The sequence below is a fragment of the Mytilus galloprovincialis genome, chromosome 5 (assembly GCF_965363235.1).
Source record: "Mytilus galloprovincialis chromosome 5, xbMytGall1.hap1.1, whole genome shotgun sequence".
Classification (NCBI taxonomy): domain Eukaryota; kingdom Metazoa; phylum Mollusca; class Bivalvia; order Mytilida; family Mytilidae; genus Mytilus; species Mytilus galloprovincialis.
The window spans coordinates 21,965,411-21,972,933 of NC_134842.1; positions in this window are offsets into that span (position 1 = coordinate 21,965,411).

Below are 7,523 nucleotides of genomic sequence, written 5' to 3' on the forward strand. Positions count from 1 at the left end.
GAAACTGTGTGTACTGAGCTAGATATTGATAGGAATTTGTTTCGTTTCGTCAGCGATAGCAAAGTGGTGCTTGGTTACATTCACATTACTACGAGGAGGTTCTATATGTATGTTACGAACCGTGTGTCAAGAATAAGGAAGTTGTCAAAACCCAACCAGTGGTCATACATACCTACTGAATTAAATCCTGCAGATGCAGCTACCAGATCCGTTCCGCCAGACAAACTACAAGACAGCATGTGGTTAAATGGTCCACCGACGCTTAATGAAACATCAAAGGATTTAGTTGATACCGACTTTCCGTTATTGAACACAGAGCAGGACAAAGAAATTCGACCGAACGTACAAGTTATGAAAACAGGTCTACAGGAGAGTAAGCTTGCACTTACTTATCGTATTGAGAGGTTTTCTGTTTGGAAAATTCTAGTTAACACATTCAGACGTTTGAAAATCTTTGCTAAGACATTTCAGAAAGACAAAACCGATGATTTATCAACATCATACAATGCTACCGAAAACTTTGTTATAAGTAATATCCAGAGCGAAGTGTTTTCGATAGAAATTAATTGCATTAGGAACAAGTTACCTTTACCGAAGACTAGCCGTATTCGAAACTTAAATCCGTTCATCGATGATATTGGAATGTTGCGTTTGGGTGGTCGAATTAGTAAAGCAGACATTGATTTCAAACTAAAACATCCTCTTATTATTCCAGGAAATAACTGCTACATAAGTGCGTTATTTGCCGTAAGTTACGTGGCAAACAGGAACAACAACTGATATCTGATTTACCTGCAGATCTCAAAGTCCACCGTTCTCATCAGTGGGAATAGATACATTCGGACCGTGGTCGATAGTGAAAATTCTAGTTAACACATTCAGACGTTTGAAAATCTTTGCTAAGACATTTCAGAAAGACAAAACCGATGATTTATCAACATCATACAATGCTACCGAAAACTTTGTTATAAGTAATATCCAGAGCGAAGTGTTTTCGATAGAAATTAATTGCATTAGGAACAAGTTACCTTTACCGAAGACTAGCCGTATTCGAAACTTAAATCCGTTCATCGATGATATTGGAATGTTGCGTTTGGGTGGTCGAATTAGTAAAGCAGACATTGATTTCAAACTAAAACATCCTCTTATTATTCCAGGAAATAACTGCTACATAAGTGCGTTATTTGCCGTAAGTTACGTGGCAAACAGGAACAACAACTGATATCTGATTTACCTGCAGATCTCAAAGTCCACCGTTCTCATCAGTGGGAATAGATACATTCGGACCGTGGTCGATAGTGACAAGAAAAACAAGAGGTGGTCAAGCCAACAGTAAACGTTGGGCTTTATTATTCACGTGTTTGTCAACAAGGGCTATACACATCGAAGTTATCGAAGAACTAAGTTTGTCATCATTCATTAATGCTCTACGTAGATTCATTGCCTTACGAGGAAGTATTAAGGAAATTCGCTCAGACCGAGGAGCCAATTTTGTGGGTTCAGTAGTCAATTTGAACATTGCTTCAATTAATGTAGAAGAAGGGCCAGTTCATAAATGTCTTGAAGATAAACAGACAGTATGGATTTTCAACCCCCACATTCCTCACATATGGGAGGAGTGTGGGAACGCATGATTGGCATAACCCGAAAAATTCTGGATTCTATGATTTTGGAAGTACAATCGAAAAATCTAACACATTAAGTGTTAACTACCTTTTTGGCAGAGGTGTGCGCCATTGTAAATGGTAGACCGATCGTTCCGGTATCTTCTGACCCGGAATCGCCTTTAATACTTAGTCCGGCAATGTTACTCACTCAGAAAGCCGGTTGTTACCCTGCACCTATTGGAACATTTGATACAAAGGATCTGTATAAAGCACAATGGAAACGAGTGCAACATTTGGCAGATATTTTCTGGCAACGATGGAACAAAAAGTATCTTCAAACTCTACAAACACGTCGTAAATGGACAGATTCTTCTCCGAATGTGAAACAAGGAGATATAGTGTTAATTAAGGACAAAAACGTTTCGAGAAATGCGTGGACAACATGCATTATCGTTAATCCTCTACCAGGTCATGATGGACGAGTTAGAAAGGCAGAAGTCCGAGTCTCAAGAAATGGTTCAACTTACACCAGACCTATTTCCGAAATGGTGCTGTTGCTGAGAGTGTAGACTTTGAACAATGACTTTATCAAACATTATTCTGTTGTCCATTTGCAAAATATGCTAGGGATAAGATGTTTGTTCATTCATAGTTCATAACCTTTTGATTAGTATATGTTTAATATAGTGATATTATATATTAATATCAGGTGAGGAGTGTTCTGTAACATTTTTACATGCTTTCTATAGATACTTTTATGTGATTATCTCCTTTTATCAACACAACTCGTGTATGGTCGCTTCAGAACTTTGAATCAATTTTTGGCGTATTATTATCCACCACACTGTAAGTTATGCTATTTTTGTATTATTATGTATATTTTTATATGTACCGCTAGTTCCATAATGATTTCTATGACGATTTGAAGTAATTTCACGTAAAAGCCTTTGCAAACATCAGATTTGATTATCATACATTGTATCATTTTTCGGGCATTTAAGAAAGTTAAATACATTTTATAGTAGTCCAATCCCCTTTTTGTGTAAGTATTTGGCCTGTATCGCCCTCTAAAATTTGTATTTTTTGCTTTGTAAAGTGTCCCCCTTTTCGATTAAATTTTTGTATGGAACGCCATTTGTGTCATAAATATTTGTAAACAATTTTTTGACATTGTATTTTTGACTACGTATCTGTTTGTAAAATTACTTAAGGTTGTTTTTATTTTATCTTTTGTAGTTTTTACCTTTTGACATCCAATAAAGATGTGATTGAAGAACTTTGTGCTTTTTCTATGCATATTTGGAATCAACCGGTTAAACTAACTGTCACCCCTGGGATCGGACAGAACAGTTACTCTGTATTTTCGTTAGATGTATTTTTATTTGATGAGTTAAGATATTTTTTAACTAATTTTACCACTGTTGTACTGTTACATCAATGTCAGAGGTTAGAGGGGAGGGGTGGGATCCCGCTTACATGATTAATCCCGCTACATTCTGTATGTGTGTTCCTGTAGTTGAGAGGTTGTTGTTTTTGGTGTTACATATTTGTTTTTAGTTCATTTTGTTGTACATTTATTAAGCCGTTATTTTTTTTCGTTTGAACTGTTTTACATTTGAAGGTGAAGCTTGGCATTTTATGTTCTGCATCAGCTGCTTGGGTTGTTTTTGACACATCCTTTTGACAGCTTTCTGGATGGGTGGAAATGTCTGAATCTGACTCTGATTCTGATTGGCTATCTTCACTAAAGTATTCAGAGTCTGCATAGCAGTATTTTGCCGTATGACCAGATTTCCCGCATGTCTGACATACCCAATCACCTGGGCAAGTAGTGCAATAGCTTGCTTTATGACTGCTGCCACCCCATATTCAACACACCCAATCATTTGGGCATTCATAAGATTTATGTCCCTCTTGTAGCCATTTATTACATGTAATGTTTGTACGGATATCAACCTGACCTCGATGGAGTACTACTGCTTTGTATTTACCTATAAATAACGTTTTTGGCAAAGGATTTGGTATTGGGTCGCATATCGAAATGCGATCGCCAGTCTGACAATTTGTCACACGTCCATCAATTCATAGCCTTTCACGAAATAATGTATGTACAACACAGTGACTAACCTCAAGGGCTCTTTGAATTTGACCGTCATCTGCTGAGCAAGGTATATTTTTTATTCTTACACGAACAGTGTTAGGATTTTCATTTTCAGCAGTTTTTGGATTTCTAGCATATGTTTGTATAAGCTTTTTTCTAATAACAATACCATTTGTAAGTGTTTTATCCCGATCTTCATGATTGTCAAAATATAATCTCCATAATCCCCTAACCCTTTGTAAAGCTTTCAAGTGACTGGGGCCTACAAGATGTTCAATAGCTCTGTATAGCTCGAGATGAGTGAGGTACTGATCTGGTGAGGAGTTACTAGTCCCAAATAAGTCTTGTTCCAAGATGAAGATTAGTTCAACTTCACTTACCGACTGGTCATTTGACGATTGGTCCCTAGGAGAAGCTGCTTCAGCATAAGACTAGAACGAACTTTTTAGATCTACATTTGCATAAAGATAAAGATTCTACAAGGCATGTAATAAAGAGGAACCCAAAAACGATCAACAAGGCGTTAAAACAATTGAAAACCTCAATAGCCAACCAGATGGCGATCTATGGATCAAAAAGTGCCAATTATGCCCCTCGGCAAGTTTTCTTTGCTAATGGGGCAGTCTCACCGACCTATAACGGGAATATGAGCAGTCCTTTGGAAAATGAGGTGCGAATCCTCACTCGAATTGTCACAAAACTACATGTAGCTAGTGTTATGCTTTCAAGTAATCAGCGTAACCGTGGATTTGCCGATCAATATAACATTGGGCCTTCTGATCAATAAAATCGTGGAAGATCACCAGATCAATGGAAGATCACCTGATCATTATACACGTGGAAGATCCCCATTGCAATATAATCGCGGTAGATCGCCAAATAGAAACATCCAAGTGTAATGCCTATCGACCAGCAAGACCCCACCAAGCCAGAGATGATATGGTCCCTAAGGACAACGGTCAGCATCTGCTCAGACAAACTCCAGACATCTCGGTTATTTCAAACAACAGTCACTAGTGGATGTGAGAATTCAAATCAGCAATTAAGTTTGCATAAAACAAACAATCACAGTTCCGCCAAACTCTGAAATGACAATTACCATTAAAACTAATAAAAGTGCTGACCAGGAGTTCATTTAAGAACCATGCCCGAAGAAAGGTACACCTATCTTGGTTACATATAATATTTTGACGATATAGTGGGTACGGCAGATGAAAACCCGATAAGTGACGTAAGACATGGCATTAAAGAGAAACGAGACAATGTGCCCTCGGCACTGCCTAAAAGTTCTGATAAGTTACCTTACATGCCACCACATTTAACCGACCTATATCAACGTTCAATCGGCTCACTTCAACCTATTTCATTCCAACCATTAAAACGGAAAGCGATTAAAGAACAATTACAATAACATGCTACATATTGATTAACATTTTGATTTTCACTATTTGTTTTTGTATATGCAGTCATATTTGCAAATGTATGCGCTCTACAAATAACCAAACTATTTTATTTATATTTCAAAATTAATTGATAACAAATTCAAGAACATGAAGACTATTTTTGAAGAATCATTACTTTCATTTCCGAAAATATTTAGAATACCTTCCAACAATCGTGGTATATATAACGGTTTTCCGACATCTTGAAAATGACAGCCATATTGGATTTTTCTGAGTGGGTCAATAGCTGATATCAAAGGGTATACAACCAAGAACTACTGTGCAAAAGCTCATGCTTTCCTCATTAAGTGAGCAAATCTGCTCCATATCTGCACCAATTAGCCGGACTAAAACAGAAAGTCCATATTCAAATGGCAAGATTAAAGCTCAAACACATCAAACGAATGGATGACAAATGTCGTATTTCTGACTTGGTGATTTTTTATGTAGAAAATGGTGGATAAAACCTGTTTTTTATTTGGATAGCTAAACCTCTCACTTGACAATCGCATTACGATGCAGTATATTGATCACGATGTGTGAACAAAACAAACATACATAACAGGTAAATATGTCAAAAAGTGAACTCAGTTGAACATTGTGTAATAATCTTAATTTCTATAAAAGCAAAGAAATATGTAACAAAGAAACACAAAAACAGTAATGATGATAGTGATGATGATGAAAATGATGATGATGATGAGGTAGAGGAGGAGGAGGATGATAGTGAAAAAACTAGTCGCAGTTGATGAAATTATTTCGAAAACGGTGATCAAGAAAAGTAGACTGTTGCACGATAAATTTATTGCGAAACAAAGTGACAAAGTGGAAGAAGTTCGACCAACTAATTCTGATTATCAAACATTTAAGCAAAAGGTCAAACAAGATATTCAAGATGTAAGAAACTATAAATTTTCGTCCGGATGATACTGACGAGAAACTTTTATTGATTGCTACTTTTGTAATTGATAATGGACTTTATGTTATAAGAAATGATTTATTTTGTATATATTATATATCCAAATAAAGGCAACAGTAGTATACCGCTGTTCAAAACTCATAAATCCAGGGACAAAAAACAAAATCGGGGTAACAAACTAAAACCGAGGGAAACGCATTAAATATAAGAGGAGAACAACGACATAACACCGAAACGTAACACACACAGAAACGGACCAAGCATCAGACAAAACACCACGAGAATAACAAATATAACATGAAAACCAAATACATGAATTAGGGATAGACAAGTATCGTGCCACGTCTGATCTCAATATCTCAAAAATAAGAGAAAACATTCATGCATTGTGTTTTTGATGTTTCTGTAATGGTTTCGTTTGAATAATGTTTTAGGTCTTATCGTTTGTTGTACAAATAATTGTAAAATTGTCTTTCAATACAATCATTATCATATTCCAGAATATGACTGTTATACCGAGTGTCAATTTGCAATGATGCACGTGTTCGGTATTTTGTACATCCAATACATTGTATTCATGTATTTATGTTTGATGTTTCATTATATGGTTTCGGTTAGATAATCTGTTATGTTTTATTTTTCGTAGTCCAAATACTTATTAAACTGCCTTTCCATAACACTATTGTCACGGTATGCTGTAGTGTTTGTCGTTACTGGGATATGTTCGTTGTTGTTCTGCAGTTTGCATATTGTGTCAAATCTTCTGCTATTCGTTTGTGCGTTTCTCTGTAATGAAAGTTCTTGTGTGTTTTTGTGCTATATATCTTTCATATTTACATTAAGGGTTGTAATTTTAGAGATAGTTTTTAGCATTGTCATAAAGCCGAAGGTTTGGCTAGCCATTTAATCAGGTTCCACCCATCATTCTTTTCTTAAAATGTCCTGTAACAAGACAGGAATATGGCAGTTGTTATCAAATAGTTTGTTTCTATATGGGTGGCGTTTGTTTTGTTGTACTTCGTTGATCCTGTTGTCCCTATGTTTTACTCTTATAGTTGATGTGTTACCCTCGGTTCTGGTTGATAATCCGGATTTGTTTTCTCTCAATCGATTTATGACTTTTGAACACAGGTATGTGCTTACATCTGTGATGATATGAATTATCATTGATATGGTCATATTTATAAGTTAACTGTTCACAAAACTTTTGAGGTCTTGAAATACTAAGGCTGTATACCTCAGGAATAGATTACCTTAGCTGTGTTCGGCAAAACTTTTAGGAATTTTGGTACTCAATGCTCTTCAACTTCGTACTTGAGTAAGAATTTTTGTCTTTTTTGGATTCGAGCGTCACTGATGAAACGCGCATCTGGCGTAAATACAAAATTTAATCCTGGAATCTATGCTGAGTTTATATAATACTGTTGCCTTTATTGATTGAACAAATGGAAATT